Genomic DNA, 18,492 nt, shown 5'->3' on the forward strand with positions numbered 1-18,492 from the left:
ATGCTTATATGATCATGTTTTGTTGGGCTGGTTGGTAGACAGGTGGACATGGGGACACCCGCCCTGAGGCATGCACAGTTGCGTTGATTAGGGCACCCACCACAGGCCTTTCCTGTTCTCAACCATGTTGCCGCAGGCATCTTCCTGTTGAAGCTCTGCCTCTCCGTGTCCTAGGAGGTAAGGAGAGGCATACCTGCATTACACACTGGCGTTTGAAGGGAATAGCATTATTTTAATGGTGGTCCTGGGGAATGTTGCAGAAACCACAACTGAAGGCTTGCATTCAGGCGTCTTCATGGAGCAAAGTGAAAATGCCTTCACTGCCTGAGCCTGGGTGGTGGGCTGCTGTGAGTCCAAGGTAGTTGCCATTAGGAAATCTGGTATTTTGTGGTCATGGCCTTGCTGATATCCAGGACTCCACATAAAAAATAAGCACCGGTTGAGCATGAGCATCATCCTCAGAGTAAGGGCTGAGCCATCCCTGGGCTGTAGAGAGCTCTGGGGGAGAAAAGAAGGGAAGCAGAGGATGTTTGGGAATTTGCCCATTGACACGGCAGCATCAATGCCTGCAAAGCACGCCTCAGCCTGGCCACAGGCCGCAGCCTATGGCTTTGCAATAGAATCTTCTAACCATGCCTGAGCCCCCCTCAGGCTGTGATTTTAAGAATATTACCTAGCAGCACCTGCATCCCATCATGTGGTACCTTAACACAACCAGAGTGGTGGAGAAGAAACAAGTTTTGCCCTGGCATGTCGCCTGCCTGTTTTGGAGAAGACACTCACCTTCTGGTGGGGTCGAGGGCTGAACACAGACCAGGTCCCACACAAACCTACGTCTCACACCCTGAGGCCACCTTAGGGGGAAGCCTGCTGGGGTAGGGGAGCACAGGGTGCAGGGTAAATGGCAGCTTACTTGACAAACCAGAAGCAAGAGGCCTGAAAGCAATATGTTGTCAGTCTGAAGGGGAGGGTGAGGAGAAGGCACTCACAGGGGAGCAGGCCCAGGGGAGGGGAGCAGGAGAACAGCGAGCAGGTTCCCAGAAAGGGTGACCCCTGGGCCTGTCACATGTGAAGATCTTGAGAAAAAGTGCTGTTTGACTCTGGGCAGGAGGGAGCCCCGATGGCACTGGGTGGACATGGACCACCATGGAGGCTGAGTGACAGCTTCAGAACAGCTCTCCCATCAAAGGGGGCTCCAGCTTTGACCCAAGCAGGGATATTCTCTGGGCCAGCCTAGGAAATTTTGGGAAAGGCAAAAGCAATGTCTAGTCTGTCACACTTTCCTTGAGCTCTCCTAATACCTCATACAAATCCAGGCACTCCTCCAGGCACCCACAGCCTCTGCTTTAGAAAGATCACCTCCACACTCAGTTATGCTAAAGTGTAAGTGACATGCTGTAGTTTCTGGAAACTGGGACCAGATTAAGGTAAAATGTCCCAGCCTAATGAATGAAACTCTGTAAGTTATAATAAATGCATCGACAAAGACTAATGGGGATAATATTTTCATGCCACAGACTCCCCCTCATCTCTCAAATCCTGCACCATGCATAGGTAGAAAGTCAGCTTTGGGAAGAAACATTCTATGTTGGCACTTTAGAAATCCATTTGCAATTGTGCCTCTGAAATTCCTTTTCTTCCCCACTTAGGTATTGCTGCTGAACAAACCTCCCCAAGTCTGGTAGCTAAACAACAACATTCACTTTGTTGAAGTTTGAGATCAGGGCACTCAGTGGGGACCCCTGGTGTCTGCTCTATTCAGCTGTGGTGGGGGCTGGGCTGCAGGCCCTGCAGCAGCACCGGCTCCTAGGGCATCCCCCCACGTGGTCTCTGGACTGTGGAAGACCTGGGGCGGCTGGACTTCCCAGTGTCACCCAAGACTGCTAGCCAAGGCACGTGACCCAAGAGGTATAGACAATTCCCTGCCCTTACACAACCTAGTCTTGGAAGTCTTGCAGCACTTTGCACACTTACTTCTGCCACTTTTTGTTCACTGACGTGGGGACAAGGGCCCACTTGGGGGGGCAAAGGGCAGGGACATGGGCTCTGGCTTATGATGGGCGGTGACAGGGAGGAGTCACTGGAGGAGCTTGTGGGACCAGAAATATTGCTGGGGCCAATTTCTGGAAATACCATCAACCTTGCTCTGCATTGCCCAAAGATATTTCTGGGGCTTGCATGTTTGTGTTTCCCCAGAATTCATACATTGAAACCTCACCTGCAGCGTGAGAGTGTTGGGAGGTTGAACCACTGAGAGGTGATCAGGTCAGGAGCCTGGAGCCCTCAGGAATGGGGCCAGCGTCCTCCTAAAAGGACCAGGGAGCTCCCTTACCCCTTCCTCCATGTGAGGACGCAGCTGTCTGCAACCCGGAAGGCGACCCTCCCCTAACCATGCCAGTCTCCCAATCTTGGACTTCCAGCATCCAGAACTGAAAGAAATTAATTTCTATTGCTGGTAAGCCATCCAGTCTCTGGCGTTTTGCAATAGCAGCCCAAATACACGAGGGCAGTCAGTTAGACCTTCTCTTAGTTTTCCCACACACCCTTCCTCTCCCTTAGGTGAGGACAGGTATAAGTATACAGATGGGGACAGATGGGCAGAGATATGTGGATATAGCATAGACAGAGACTGAGCTAGAGGCATGCAATCTAAGTCTTCATTATTGAGTGCCCACTGTGTGCCACCACCTTCATACATCACCCTGATTTTATAATAACCTGCAAGATAGTTATTACTGTGCCCACTTTAAAGATGGACACATTGAGATCCAGAAAAGTGAGGTAAGTTGTTCAAGGTCACACAGAGATCATCTGACCTCCAGCATGTGCAAACGTAAAGCCATATTCTTCCCATCACACCCTTCTTCATGTGGCTCTGCGTGAGGGAAAGGGCAAGGGGAGAGGTCTGGGGTGACTCAGGAGACCAAGCAAGTACAACAGTCCATGCCTGTCACCTGACAGCACACCTGCTGTGTGCAAGGTGCTGTCTCAAAGGACCAACTCGGTGAACACAGGGAGCGCCACCCCCACTCTACAGAAGGTGACAAGGGTTCTTGGAGAAGCTAACCAATCTCTCAATCTTCTGCTGAGGTGGCCATGTGGGTGGGGAGGACACAGCCCAGATCTTTGCTCTTGGGTTCCAGGTTTTCTTCCAGATGCTTTAAGCTGCTCCACTGTACAGAATTTTCTCTCACTGAGTTGTACAGTTCCTATGGCCTGTGACGGGGTTAGGCCTCCTCGCCATCTAGTCATCCGCATGCAGGCAGAGCAGCTGGCCCAGCACCCTGGGGAGCCCCTCCTGGACAGCAGGGCTTGGCTGCATTTCAACTCTGTGGCATCAGTCAGAAGCTCTCTCTCCTTAATTTCTGGATGCCAAGAAACAGTCTCCAGAAAGCTGAAGCTAATTAACAGTAACTATGGAGATAAAAAGCCAAAATTCTCAAAATAGTACTTTTGGTATTTGCAGGGGCTGTCTTCTCATCCTATTCCATGGACTGGAACATCTGACTTCCCCCCAACCAACAGGAGAAAGTACAGACTTTGATGAGCTGAGTGACAATCCTGGACTCAAATGTCAAGTGACAGACACTTGGACGGGACCCCAGGACGCAAGGTGGGAAAGCCAGACAGCATCTCCTCCTGCATGTGTTCCCATTCCCTTCCAGTTCACTCTTCGTAGCCCTGCCAAGCCTCCCTAAAACACCAGCTCCTCATGTTTCTTGCCTAGTGGATTCGAGAGCAAGCCAAGCTGCTCAAAGAAGACTCAAACATCCAGTGTGTCCAACAGGACAAAAGTCCATTGCTCTCCCATGTGACAGTGAGGTCCAGAGGGCCAGGGTCATCTGGAGTTGCAGTCTCCAGGACCCAGTGTCTCGGGATTCCTCTGGATACTCAGAGGCATCAATGTGGGTACAGGCATGTACTTCCTCATGTCTTCCAGTGGTGATTGGCTTGGACAAGAGAGTGGCTGAGGTGATTTTAGGGGACTTCCAAGGTGAGGAAGATGGCTTCCTGGGACACGGGATCTCAGGAATTGGCCACCTGAGATGGCAGCCCTGGGGAAACCTCCCCTGGGCACTTGGATCACCAGTCTGCCCGCCCCCACCAACACCATCCAGCGAACCCACTGAAGTGCCCTAGGCCTAAGTGAGGCTGACCCAGTCCCATGAACACCATGGAAGAGCTCCAACAGCATGCAAGACACAGAAGACTTGCCCAGCAGAGCCTGCTTAGCTTCCTGACCCACAGGCTGTACCTACAATGAAATGGCAGCTATGTTAAGCCACTGTGTTTCAGGGTAGTTTATTATACAATAAAAGTGAATAGAACATGAGGCTATTCTGGAGAAACAATTCTGGAAGCGATAAATATTTGTAAAGTCCAATTTCAGGGCCTCAGGACTAGAATCAGGAAAGGTCACTCATTAGCCTCACTCTAGACTTGTGCAGATCTGCCTTAGACGAGCCCCCATGCCTGGTGGTCTGGCCATGTGACACCCCCGCAGAGGACGGCCAGCACACAGGGTCTACTCCAGTTGGTGGATGCCCCAGAAACTGAGAGAAGGCAGGCAGCTGGGGCTGGGCTCACATGTGCAGCAGACAATAAAGAAGGACCACATGGGGACAGAGATGCTGGGCTGCTGGGGAGATAGTGAGTCTGAGCAAGGTGGACATGGGCACTGGACAAGCAGGTGTAGCAATCACAAGGGAGTGGTCGGCTGGGGTAGAGGTGCAGGAGGGAGGGTGTCTAGGTGTCAAGGAGGGGAGCAGTTAACACTATGAGCTCCCTGTGCCCAGGTGAGGGGGTGGGACTACTTCCCTACACTCGGAGAACCTCAGAGGTGGCTGAGCAGGGCGGTACCAGGCATAAGATCACTCTGGCCCCGAGCAGGAAGATGTGCCCTTGGCTTCCTCCTTGTGGTAGTAGGGCAGAGGGCAGTGGGCCATCGGGGGAGTGGCCCCACAACCCCTGCTGTGGCACCTGCCTGACTCCCCTTTCAGCTGCTGCCCCCTGGTCGGAGCTGAGGTCATTACGCTTCCCAGACATCAGTGCCAGCCAATGACCAGGTGCTGCACTCATTTCTGGGTGTCCCTCTGATGAGTACTAGAGAACCTGAGCATCCTGGGGTCTGAGGGCACCCCCCTGACCCCAGGCTCCCTCTGCTCTGTTGGGTCTGCATGCCCTTCTCACCAGCTCTGCTTTCGCCTCGTACTCCTCACACATGTTGCCCCCAGTAAAGCTCTCACACTCTGCATTGGTCTGCTGGGCCGTCCCCACAAAGGATGACAGGCTGGGCTGCTTCTAGAATTGATGCTTATTATCTCACCATTCTGGAGTCTGGAAGCCTGAGGTCATGAAGTCAGCAGGGTTGGTTCCTCCCAAGGGCTGTTACAGGAGAACCTGTCCCCGGCCTCTCCCTGTGGCTGGAGGTGGGTGGCCAGCATCCCTCTGTGTCTTCACAGATTACACCACCACCCCGAGGACCTCATTTTAATTTATTACCTCTTCCAAAGCCCCTATACCTTCTGAGGTCCTGGAAAATAAGACTCCAACATGTGAATTTTTTTGGGTGGGGGAGGGGACACCACTTAACCCTCAACCACGTCAATCCCGCTGACAAATGGACCTGTCTTAGATGCTTAGGCTTAAAATGAAACCAACATCTGTTCGATCCTGGAGGTGGAGCAAAGCACCAGGGCCCAGATCTTTGGGGGTCATTGCCAGGGAGCGGTGGCTACACTCATATTAGAGCCCAGTGAACCACAAGGGAGATGCCCCGGTCAGAGGCTGAGAAACAGGGAAGGCTGAGAAGAGCCAAGGCAGACAAGGCAGGAGCCTCGACTCCTCTCAGAGGTTGTGCCTGGGATCCCAGATCTAACCAGTGCGTGCCATGTAGACGGCAGACCACACGGCTTACTCGGAGGCAGAGGCCAGCCTGGCAGGCTGCGCTGAGAGCCAAGGTTTCACCTGTAAAGGGGGCACCACCAGGGTTGCTTCCGGCCGAGAGAGTGCTCGGCCTTAGAGCTCTCACACAGAGTGGACGTCGGCTCCTGGCGGGGCGGGCAGGCCCGGTGGCTGCTTAGAAAGAGGGGGGGCCAGTGGCCAGGGCAGGCCGCGCAGGCTTGCACGGCCTCCGCGCCGCCGCCCCGGGCCCCCAGCCTCCTCCCAGGCTGCTTCCCCTGGCCCGGGGAGAAGTTTCACTAGCTCGCCTCCACCTTTGAGTCAACCGGGCAGGCCAGCCGCACTTCCCACCTCTCGGCATTGGGGGTCAGTGGACCCACTGCAGGCAGAGGCGGGCTTAGCAACGGGAAGACGGCACATCGGTCGGCCCAGCCGCTCGGCCCGCTGCAGGGAGGCAGGAGGAGGCAACGGGGGCTGATGCCAGCGGGCAGGCTCCCCGGGCGATCGCACACCCTCTTTCCTGTGCCCTGAGCAGCCAGGCTATGTCCACAGTGGGTGTACGATCCCAGAGGCCCATCTGTCAGAGCGCTGGCTTACACAAAGTGCGGACGTCTCGGGAGAGACGGTGCCCCCAGCACCGAGGCGGGTTGGCCTCTGCCCACTGGCCCCCACACCGCTGGCCCAGCTGCTGGCCCCCGCGCCGGGCCCCCCAGAGCTTGCACGTGGGACCAAGCAGCACTGGCCGCCCCCAGAGTGCAAGGCTCCCGCCCCCCCCCCCGCCCCCGTCTCCCCGTGGTCACACTCAAGTCCCGCTTTGCCAGCCCCCGAGCCTTCTCCCTCTCCAGTGTGCCCTCTCACCGCCTGGTGCAGCCCAGACCCTCCACCCCGCAGGGCCACCACTCCCCACCAGCCCTGCCTCCAGCCTGCCCAAGCCACCCCACACCAGCTCACACGGGCCCGGTAGACACCGAAGGCCACCCCAATCCCCCTTGCCCTGTGGCTTATGTCCCAGCCACGTGCAGAGTGGTTGTTTCAAAGTACATCTTGGCTGGGACACAGCTCTGCGCCAGAATTCCCCGACCTCTCTCACACTTGGGCTGGAACCCAGGGCCTCCTTGGGCCTCCCTGGGCCACCCCAGGTCCCTTTCCTACCCTATCCACCATCCACTCCCACAGCACACAGAGCCCCCTCATTGTTCCTAGAACCCGCAGAGTCCGGCCACAACACATCAGGACTGCCTGGCTTGGCACCTGCCCAGGGAAGCCCATCTCCTGCCCCCTACTCTCCTTTGCTGTCCTACATAGGCCTTCCTTCCTCTGCTTACTGTCTGTTGCCATTCTAGAATGAAGACCTTTCAAGAACCAGGAGGTGTGTCCTCTCTGTGATATTTGCAGCACCCAAAGCGGTCCCCAGCAGGGAAGCACTGGTCAATGCCGTCAGATAACAAGTTCATGAATGAAGTGTATGAGTCAAGAGTGCAGAGATAAGATACCCCAGCATTTGCTCCCAGACGGAAGGGGGTCACAGCCCTCTCTCTCTGCAGGCCCACCAGCGATGACAGAGGACGGTCATGGCGCCCTCTCCCCATGCTTCAAGCCCGCCTACAAGGAGCTCGAGAGCAGACTCACTCTGCAGTATCCACACCCGTGAACTCCACAGCAGTTTCCATGTGGCCTCAGCCTGGGGCCTCCACCTGATGTGGGTTCATGGAGCCCAATGGTCAAGAAAGAATTCTTGAAACCTTTTTGGTGAAAAAAAAAAAAAGTGATTTTGTTATAGCACAGGACAAGACCCTTGGGCAGAAAAAGCTGCACTGGGCTTGTGAGGAGGGACTGACTATACACTCCTTCCTTCCGTAGTGAGGCTTAGGGAGAGCATAAATCTCTAAGGACTCTGGAAGTGAGGCTCTCAGGACCTGAATGGGCCAGCTGCTGCCAAGATAAGGTCACTTTTAAGCACGAAGGCATTAAGACAGCCTCGAGTTCCTCGAAGAGGGCCCCCCTCCGCATGTTTCAGGTATCTATCTGCTGTGAGCTGTGAGGGGGTTTAATTTAAGCTACGTTTCTCTTGCCTTTGTTTCCCTCATCACACCAAGTGGGAAGCTGCCCCCTCAGCCACCATGATGGAGGCAGGAGCCGGTCTCCTCTGAGGTCCTCTGCTGGGGACTTTGCTCAGCCCCCAGGACCACACTCCAACAAAGACCTGGGAGCAGTGGAGACCCTTGCATCACTGAGTTTACCCTGAGATGCATCTTACCTGGCTCCTTAGAGGGACCTGTGGCACCCATTCCAGGAGTCCCCTGTTCACTGACCCATGTTCACCACCTCCTCCCTGCCCAGACTGGCTTCTCTCACTAGTGCATCTGGCGACCATCTCCCAAATAAATCACCTGCACTCAAGTCCTTGTCTCAGGTTCTGCTTTCTGAGGAGGTGGGTCAGCAAGGTGGGGGGGGGGGGGTTGCCTAAGAGAATCCCCCATCCCTGGGATCTTCCCCAAGCCCCCAAGGTTCTGGCCTCAGGGTTCCCAGAAGCTCCAACACGAGCCCCTTGTGAGTAGAATTCAGTTGTTTCCACATCGCCTCTCTTAGGAGGGTCTCTGCCATGCCTCTGTGCTTGTTGAAGGAGGAGATTCCCAAAGGCTCTAGCAACACCTGCCATGGAACAGGAAGAAGCAAGCATGCAGGAGTGACCAAGCTCAACTGCACGTTTTCAGTGTGTGTCCTTGGGCCACAAGCACACAGGTAAGCTTGGCTCTCTGCTCCACACTGGGCAGCAACAGGCCCAGGGGCTGGCACTCAGGAAATACTTGCTGACTAAATAGATGGATCCCACCACCTGGACCTGTGGCAGGTGATCTTCTGGCATGATCTATACATGCTGCTCCTAATTCCTCCCTTCTCTTCTCAATACCCCCATACCCTGCTTTTTCCTTCCAATCTCACCCAAGCCACAGTGAGGGCCCTGTCCTCTCTTATTCTGCATCCTAGTGTGAACAACTGCGACCTCCCCCTCCTCCCTAGGAAGCTCTCTTCCCTCAGCTTCTCAGATCTGCCCCCTGGTTTCCCCCCACTTCCAAGAGTCCCTTCTCTATCTGTCAAGCTGATAGGAGGAACCAGCTGATGGAGAAACAGACATGAGAGCAGCTTTCTTCAAATCCCAGAAGCCAAACTTGCATCAGGAACCAGTGGTCTAAAGGCGGGCAAGATGGCAGAGGAATAGGGTCCCCACATCACCTGTCCCCACCAACTTACCTAGATAACTTTCAAATAATCCTGAAAACCTATGAATTCGGCCTGATGTTTAAAGAGAGAACAGCTGGAACACTACAGAGAGAAGAGTTTGTGCTTCTAACAAGGTAGGAAGACGGAAAAAATAAATAAATAAAAAAGAATCAAGTGGGGTCAGGGCTCCCACGAGGAGCCGGACTAAAGCCACTGCGAGAGCCTCCAGAACAGGAAAGCCCAGCCGCAGAAAAGCAGGAACTTTACATATCCACACCAGATTCTTTCCAGACAGAAAGGTGCTTAGCAGGGAAACTGGGGCAGTGGAGCCTCCAGGCTCCCGTGGTCACTAACAGAGGAAGTGCGCCTGGGGGAGAGCACCCAACAGACCATGGGCCGAGTGTGGTAAAGGGCTGGAGCGCACCCGACGGGGTCTCAGGAGAAGCTCAGGTGGCGGCTCCGCTTAGAGGGGGCTGCACAGCCCCAGGAGTGAGATTCCAGCAGCACAGGCCCCGGATCACAGGGTACCAGGGGATACATCCCAGGATCCTGCACTCCCCCCAGGACAGGTGAAGGCCGGGAGGGCCCAGGACAGCGAGGACACTCCTGCCGCGGGGTGCCCCAGCTGTGCAGATCATCACCCCCTTCTCCCGGGAGCATCCAGGCCAGTGCGGACTGGGAGACTGCAGTAGTTACTGTGGGAGCTGACTCCAGTGCTGAAGACCTGGCCACCACCAGTATGGTTGTCCCTCCTGGTGTCACCCTGTGCCTTGGATGGAACGGGGCACCAGGGAACAGGGGGCTCACAGGATAAACAGCTCCCACTGAGCCGTGCACCTGGCAGGGGGCAGGACAGCTCTCCCAAGAGCACATACCAGAGAATCAGCCCAGCAGGCCCTGCCGCCAGAAGACCAGCTGGAAGGACAGGGGAAGAGCAAGTTCTTGACCGAAAAGCACTGGAAAACTCCAGGGCAATGTACTATATTTATAGTATGTAAAACCAGAGGATACCCCTCCTTGTTTTGTTTTGTTTTGTTTTGTTTTCTTCCTTTTTCCAGTACAATTCGTTTTTAGCCACTCTGCACTGAGCAAAATGACTAGAAAGAAGAACTCACCACAAAAGAAAGAATCAGAAACAGTACTCTCTGCCACAGAGTTACAGAATTTGGATTACAATTCATGTCAGAAAGCCAATTTAGAAGCACAATTATAAAGCTACTGATGGTTCTGGAAAAAAGCATAAAGGATTCAAGAGACTTCATGACTGCAGAATTTAGATCCAATCAGGCCTAATTAAAAATCAATTAAATGAGATGCAATCCATACTGAAGGTTCTAATGACAAGGGTTAATGAGGTAGAAGAACGAGTGAGTGACATAGAAGACAAGTTGATGGCAAGGAAGGAAGCTGAGGAAAAAAAGAGGAAAACAAAAGACCATGAGAAAAGGTTAAGGGAAATAAATGACAGCCTCAGAAAGAAAAAAATCTACGTTTAATTGGGGTTCCAGAGGATACCAAAAGGGACAGAGGACCAGAAAACATATTTGAACAAATCATAGCTGAGAACTTCCCTAACTTGGGAAGGGAAACAGGCATTCAGACCCAGGAGATAGAGAGGTTTCCCCTAAAATCAATAAAAACCATTCAACACCTTGACATTTAATAGTGAAACTTGCAAATTCCAAAGATAAACAGAAAATCCTTAAAGCAGCAAGAGACAAGAGATCCCTAACTTATATGGGGAGAACTATTAGATTAACAGCAGACCTCTCCACAGAGACCTGGCAGGCCAGAAAGGGCTGGCAGGATATATTCAGGATCCTAAATGAGATGAACAGGCAACCAAGAATACTTTATCCAGCAAGGCTCTCATTCAAAATGGAAGGAGAGATCAAGAGCTTCCAAGACAGGCAGGAACTGAAAGAATATGTGACCTCCAAACCAGCTCTGCAAGAAATTTTAAGGAGTCCCACTCTTAAAATTCCCCTTTAAGAAGAAGTTCAGTGGAACAATCCACAAAAACAAGGACAGAATAGATATCATCATGACACTAAACTCATAGCTGTCAATAGTAACTCTGAACGTGAACGGGCTTAATGACCCCATCAAAAGGCGCAGGGTTTCAGACTGGATAAAAAAGCAGGACCCATCTATTTGCTGTCTACAAGAGACTCATTTTAGACAGAAGGACACCTACAACCTGAAAATAAAAGGTTGGAGAACCATTTACCATTCAAATGGTGCTCAAAAGAAAGCAGGGGTAGCCATCCTTATATCAGATAAACTAAAATTTACCCTGAAGACTGTAGTGAGAGATGAAGAGGGACACTATCTCATACTCAAAGGATCTATCCAACAAGAGGACTTAACAATCCTCAATATATATGCCCGAATGTGGGAGCTGCCAAATATTTAAACCAATTAATAACCAAACTGAAGAAATACTTTGATAATAATACACTTATACTTGGTGACTTCAATCTGGCTCTTTCTACCCTCAATAGGTCTTCTAAGCACAACATCTCCAAAGAAAAGAGAGCTTTAAATGATACACTGGACCAGATGGATTTCACAGATATCTACAGAACTTTACATTAAAATTCAACTGAATACACATTCTTCTCAAGTGCACATGGAACTTTCTCCAGAAAAAACCACATACTGGGTCACAAATCGGATCTGAACCGATACCAAAAGATCGGGATAGTCCCCTGTATATTCTCAGACCATAATGCCTTGAAATGAGAACTTAATCACAACAAGAAGATTGGAAGGACCACAAACACGTGGAGGTTAAGGACCATCCTGCTAAAAGATGAAAAGGTCAACCAGGAAATTAAGGAAGAATTAAAAAGATTCATGGAAACTAATGAGAATGAAGATACAAATGTTCAAAATCTTTGGGATGCAGCAAAAGCAGTCCTGAGGGGGAAATACATCGCAATACAAGCATCCATTCAAAAACTGGAAAGAACTCAAATACAAAAGCTCACCTTACACATAAAGGAGCTAGAGAAAAAGCATCAAATAGACCCCACCCCCAGCAGAAGAAGAGAGTTAATTAAAATTCGAGCAGAACTAAATGATATCAAGACCAAAGAACTGTGGAACAGATCAACAGAACCAGGAGTTGGTTCTTTGAAAGAATTAATAAGATAGATAAACCATTAGCCAACCTTATTAAAAAGAAGAGAGAGAAGACTCAAAGTAACAAAATCATGAATGAGAAAGGAGAGATCACTACCAACACCAAGGAAATACAAACGATTTTAAAAACATATTATGAACAGCTATACACCAATAAATTAGGCAATCTAGAAGATATGGACGCATTCCTGGAAAGCCACAAACTACCAAAACTGGAGCAGGAAGAAATAGAAAACCTGAACAGGACAATAACCAGGGAGGAAATTGAAGCAGTCATCAAAAAACTCCCAAGACACAAGAGTCCAGGGCCAGATGGCTTCCCAGGGAAAATCTATCAAATGTTGAAAGAAGAAATCATACCTATTCTACTAAACCTGTTTGGAAAGATAGAAAGAGATGGAGTACTTCCAAATTCATTCTATGAGGCCAACATCACCTTAATTCCAAAACCAGACAAAAACCCCACCAAAAAGGAGAATTACAGACCAATATCCTAATGAACATGGATGCAAAAATTCTCAACAAGATACTAGCCAATAGGATCCAACAACACATTAAGAAAATTATTCACCATGACCAAGTAGGATTTATCCCTGGGACACAAGGCTGGTTCAACACTCCTAAAACCATCAATGTGATTCATCATATCAGCAAGAGAAAAACCAAGAACCATATGATCCTCTCATTAGATGCAAAGAAAGCATTTGACAAAATACAGCATCCATTCCTGATCAAAACACTTCAGAGTGTTGGGATAGAGGGAACTTTCATGGACATCTTAAAACCCATCTACGAAAAGCCCATAGCAAATACATTCTCAATGGGGAAGCACTGGGAGCCTTTCCCCTAAGATCAGGAACAAGACAGGGATGTCCACTCTCACCACTGCTATTCAACATAGTACTGGAAGTCCTAGCCTCAGCAATCAGACAACAAAAAGACATTAAAGGCATTCAAACTGGCAAAGAAGAAGTTAAACTCTCCCCCTTTGCAGATAACATAATACTGTAGATAGAAAACCCAAAAGCCTCCACCCCAAGATTGCTAGAACTCATACATCAATTCAACAGCATGGCAGGATACAAAATCAATCCCCAGAAATCAGTGGCATTTCTATACACTAACAATGAAAGTGAAGAAAGAGAAATTAAGGAGTCAATCCCACTTATAATTGCACCCAAAAGCATAAGATACCTAGGAATAAACCTAACCAAAGAGGTAAAGAATCTATACCCTAAAAACTATAGAACACTTCTGAAAGAAATTGAGGAAGACACAAAGAGATGGAAAAATATTCCATGCTCATGGATTGGCAGAATTAATATTGTGAAAATGTCAATGTTACCCAGGGCAATTTACACGTTTAATGCAATCCCTATCAAAATACCATGGACCTTCTTCAGACGTTGGAACAAATCATCTTAAGATTTGTCTGGAATCAGAGAAGACCCCAAATAGCCAGGGGAATATTAAAAAATAAAACCATATCTGGGGGCATCACAATATCAGATTTCAGGTTGTACTACAAAGCTGTGGTCATCAAGACAGTGTGGTACTGGCACAAAAACAGACACATAGATCAATGGAACAGAATAGAGAACCCAGAAGTGGACCCTGAACTTTATGGTCAACTAATATTCGATAAAGGAGGAAAGACTATCCGTTGGAAGAAAGACAGTCTCTTCAATAAATGGTGCTGGGAAAATTGGACATCCACATGCAGAAGAATGAAACTGGACCACTCTCTTGCACCATACACAAAGATAAACTCAAAATGGATGAGAGATCTAAATGTGAGACAAGATTCCATCAAAATCCTAAAGGAGAACACAGGCAGCACCCTATTTGAACTTGGCCACAGTAACTTCTTGCAAGATACATCCACGAAGGCAAAAGAAACAAAAGCAAAAATGAACTATTGGGACTTCATCAAGATAAGAAGCTTTTGCACAGCAAAGGATACAGTCAACAAAGCTAAAAGACAACCTACAGAATGGGAGAAGATATTTGCAAATGACATATCAGATAAAGGGCTAGTTTCCAAGATCTATGAAGAACTTATTAAACTCAACACCAAAGAAACAAACAATCCAATCATGAAATGGGCAAAAGACATGAAGAGAAATCTCACAGAGGAAGACATGGACACGGCCAACACGCACATGAGAAAATGCTCTGCATCACTTGCCATCAGGGAAATACAAATCAAAACCACAATGAGATACCACCTCACACCAGTGAGAATGGGGAAAATTAACAAGGCAGGAAACAACAAATGTTGGAGAGGATGCGGAGAAAAGGGAACCCTCTTACACTGTTGGTGGGACTGTGAACTGGTGCAGCCACTCTGGAAAACTGTGTGGAGGTTCCTCAAAGAGTTAAAAATAGACCTGCTCTATGACCCAGCAATTGCACTGTTGGGGATTTACCCCAAAGATTCAGATGCAATGAAACACCGGGACACCTGCACCCCGATGTTCATAGCAGCAATGTCCATAATAGCCAAACTGTGGAAGGAGCCTCGGTGTCCATCGAAAGATGAATGGATAAAGAAGCTGTGGTCTGTGTATACAATGGAATATTCCTCAGTCATTAGAAACAACAAATACCCACCATTTGCTTCAACGTGGATGGAACTGGAGGGTATTATGCTGAGTGAAGTAAGTCAATCGGAGAAGGACAGTGTATGGTCTCATTCATTTGGGGAATATAAAAAAATAGTGAAAGGGAATAAAGTGGAAAGGAGAGAAAATGAGTGGAAATATCATTGAGGGTGACAGAACATGAGAGACTCCTAACTCTGGGAAATGAACAAGGGGTGTTGGAAAGGGAGGTGGGTGGGGGGTTGGGGTGACCGGTGATGGGCACTGAGGGGGGCACTTGACAGGATGAGCACTGGTTGTTATGCTATATGTTGGCAAATTGAATTTCAATTAAAAACATATATACAAAAAAAAAAAAAGAAAAAGGAACCAGTGATCTGCTTATTGGTGAAGTGAGCAGGAAGGGAGTTACCTAAGCATGGGGAGGTGTTGCTGGATATTTGCCCTAGTGCCCCTGGATGCTTGAAAGGGCTGCACTCAGAGACAGTAAGAGGTAAATAAAAAATCCCATGTATATCACGACAAACCTCCCCTTCCTTCAAGCTGAGCACACAGGTATCCCAACCCATTGCCTGCAGAATGGTGGTCATCCCAGTTCTGCTCCCCACCATCACCTCTTCTACATGCTCTCAAGGACAACTCCAGAGATCTCTAGATCATTCCTCCATGATCTCTAGATTCCATGGTAAATTTGCCCCCTTTTGGAAACTCGGGACCCTGCTCATTTTCCCTCTCATAATACAGCTGCACATGGCAATGTCTTATACCCCATTGTATCAGTCAGCAGTTGCCATGTAACGACCCCTCAGGACTCCAACAGCACTCATATATCATTACAATCTCCATGTCTGAGGGTCAGGGAGCATTGGCCAATATCAGCTGGGCTCACGTGTGATTCTGCAGGGTCAGGGGCTCTGCTCCAAGCTGGCTGGCTGGCTGAGACCAAACCCAAGTGCACATGTCCATCCTGTGCTTTTGTCACATTATGTTCACTAACACGTCTCTGGCAAAGTCAATCTCATGGCCAAGCCAGGAGTCAGGAATCAAGGCAGTCATGCTTCCCAAGGTGGGAAACCTCATAAAAGTTACCTAGCAGGGGGTGGTCCACAGAGGAATGTAGAATTTGGCCAGTAATACACCCACCATATCTATGAATCTATGGTTCCTTGAGGGGTGGAGACAGTGTCGCTGACCTGCACACAGTTTTCTATAATTCACACTGGGCCTTCACAAGACTGCTGGCCAGATAGGATTTCTTGTGTTACTTCATTTTGCTCTGGTTTCCTTTTGGTTTCTTGTTTTGTTTTACCATTTTATGGATGAAGCCACTTCCATCCAGAGGAAGAAGGTGTCCTGATCAAGGTCACAGCATGGAGGTGACAGGGCCCCGGAGTTGGGACAGGACCCCAACCGCACCCTGGATCTCAGGAGCATGCGATGTATTCTGATGTGCTTTGGTAGCTCACTAAACATCGCAGTGCGGTCCTCGGATGAGTGACCCACAGCTGCCTCATTGTTGGGAGCTCATCGCCAATTATAAATTACCAGCAAGCCTTTCTGACATTATAGGCTACAATGGGGAAAACCCATCTGTGTTTCCATGGTAGAGTCCAAAGATTTGAATGTTATCTAATTTGATTTGTGTTAGCTTTATCTTCAAAACTGGTCTGTAGTGCTAAAGTTGTGGAAAACTGTGTTGGGCGGAGGTGGACTGGAGTACTTGCAAATAGTTGATGTGCCTGATTGCAGTTGTGCATCTGGTGGGTAGCTCTACAAGGAAATACTGTGTAACATGCTTCCCTTGATAAATTTCAGTGTCTAGCATGTGTGGGCCAGAGGCCCCTGCCATCCACTGCCCACATAGCATCCCGCTGGGCAAGTCACCAAGGTGTGCTAAGGATCAGGCAAGGGCTGTGCTGTGGCAAGAGTTGCATGGGGTGCTGGAGACACATGTGGTAGTTTCACAAGAAAAATGAAATAACGCCAGTAGTGTGCATCATAAAGTCATGAACTCATCCATTTCTCCAGTTGTCTGGGTGGCCTCAGGTGGGGCAGAGGTATATGTGTAACTTCACATGGCTTTCCAAAGAGGCTGGACATCTGTCTGTGGTCCCCACAGCCATGGACAGATTTGCTCCCTAGTCCTGATAACACTTGGGATGGGCCATCTTTCAGTCTGAGCCCTGCTGATAGCTATGGTGGTATCTCACTGCGAATTCCAGTTTGAATTCAGGAATAACAATAAATAAACTCCGTATCTTTAACAAACTTCATTCCTTTCGGTCTGCTCTAGCAAAATCCTGGACGAGGGGGAGGGAGCAGGCAGCAGAAGCTTCACTTCTCACAGTGCCAGAGGCTGGAAGCCTAAGGTCAAGGTGCCAGGTATGTGGGGGGAGGTGCTCTCCCAGGGCACAGGCTTTTCCATGCTTCCTCGCATGACAGAAAGGGCTACAGGCCCCTCTGGAGCCTCTTCTATGAAGCACTAGTAGGGCTCCAAGGCCAGTACCCCACCTCAAGCACTTCCCAAGGGTCTACCTCCTAAAACCATCACACTGGGCATTGAGATTTCAACATGTGGATGGGGGAACAGGGGCCTTCCATACATAGTGCCGCTGACACACAGTGCTGTGGATCTCAAAATCATCACACAGAGTGAACTAGGTCAAACAGGAGGGCCCATGAGATTCCTACACAAAAAGTGAAGACTTATCTCTAAGGGCTAAGCACTGGCAGCAGTCATCTAGGTCCAGGAATGAGAGGGTCTCATCCACAATGGGGCACAAAGATCTTCTGGACTTGATGAAAGTGTTCAGCACCCTGATGGGGCTGATGGTACCAGTCATCCAGATTCCCTGAATGCTACATTTTAAATGTACACTTTAAATGGATGTAGTTTACTGGCCATGAATTATTCCTTAATAAAGTTAATAAGAAAAAAATAAACTCTGCTGTAGGTACAGAAAGAGCAGTGCCCATCTCCCTATTCTGTAAGCAGACTAATATTAGTATTTATTATAGTAATAATAGTAATAATGGTGAAAAGCAAGCTAGTGCCTACTTGGTGCCAGGCACTGTTAGGCATCTGGTACATGTTACCTCCAGATCTCACAGCAACCCACGATGAAGCCTCTGTTACCATCACTGTTGTACAGATTGGATAAATGAGGCACAGACACATCAAGTGACTTACCCAAGATCACACAGCCAATTAGCACCAGAGTCAGGATTCAAATACTAGCAGCCAAGCTCTGGATCAGCATAGTTCAATAAATACTCACAAGACAAGTATTCCCAGAGACTGGGAAGCCCAGGGGGACCCCAACTTTAGATGCGCTTCTCTGCGTTAGGCCCTACCAACTCAGGCCACTGCCTGCATGCATTTCCTCTTGAGGAAAGCAGGCCCCCTGGTACAGATGAGCACTGGTACTCTTTCCTCTCCTCTGTCCGTGAACTCATTGGGACAGGAGGACAGTTGGAAGAACAACACCCACCCACCACCATGTGGCCGACTGTCTCTCTCATGTGCAGGGGAAGGGTGGAGTTCACCAAGAAGGTTGGAGTGGCTGCCCTTTACCCATGGGGTAATCTTGACAGAAATCTAAACACTGAGGGTATGGAG

General features: G+C 49.4%; 1 long non-coding RNA gene across 1 annotated transcript in view; it reads right to left on the minus strand.

Annotated features, from left to right (window-relative positions):
* Nucleotides 1-18,492, minus strand: part of LOC140595412 (uncharacterized) — an 80,962-nt gene that overhangs the window by 34,998 nt on the left and 27,472 nt on the right. The gene's annotated exons all lie outside the window — the stretch shown is intronic.

This window comes from Vulpes vulpes, chromosome 14 (assembly GCF_048418805.1).
Source record: "Vulpes vulpes isolate BD-2025 chromosome 14, VulVul3, whole genome shotgun sequence".
NCBI classification, from domain to species: Eukaryota; Metazoa; Chordata; class Mammalia; order Carnivora; family Canidae; genus Vulpes; species Vulpes vulpes.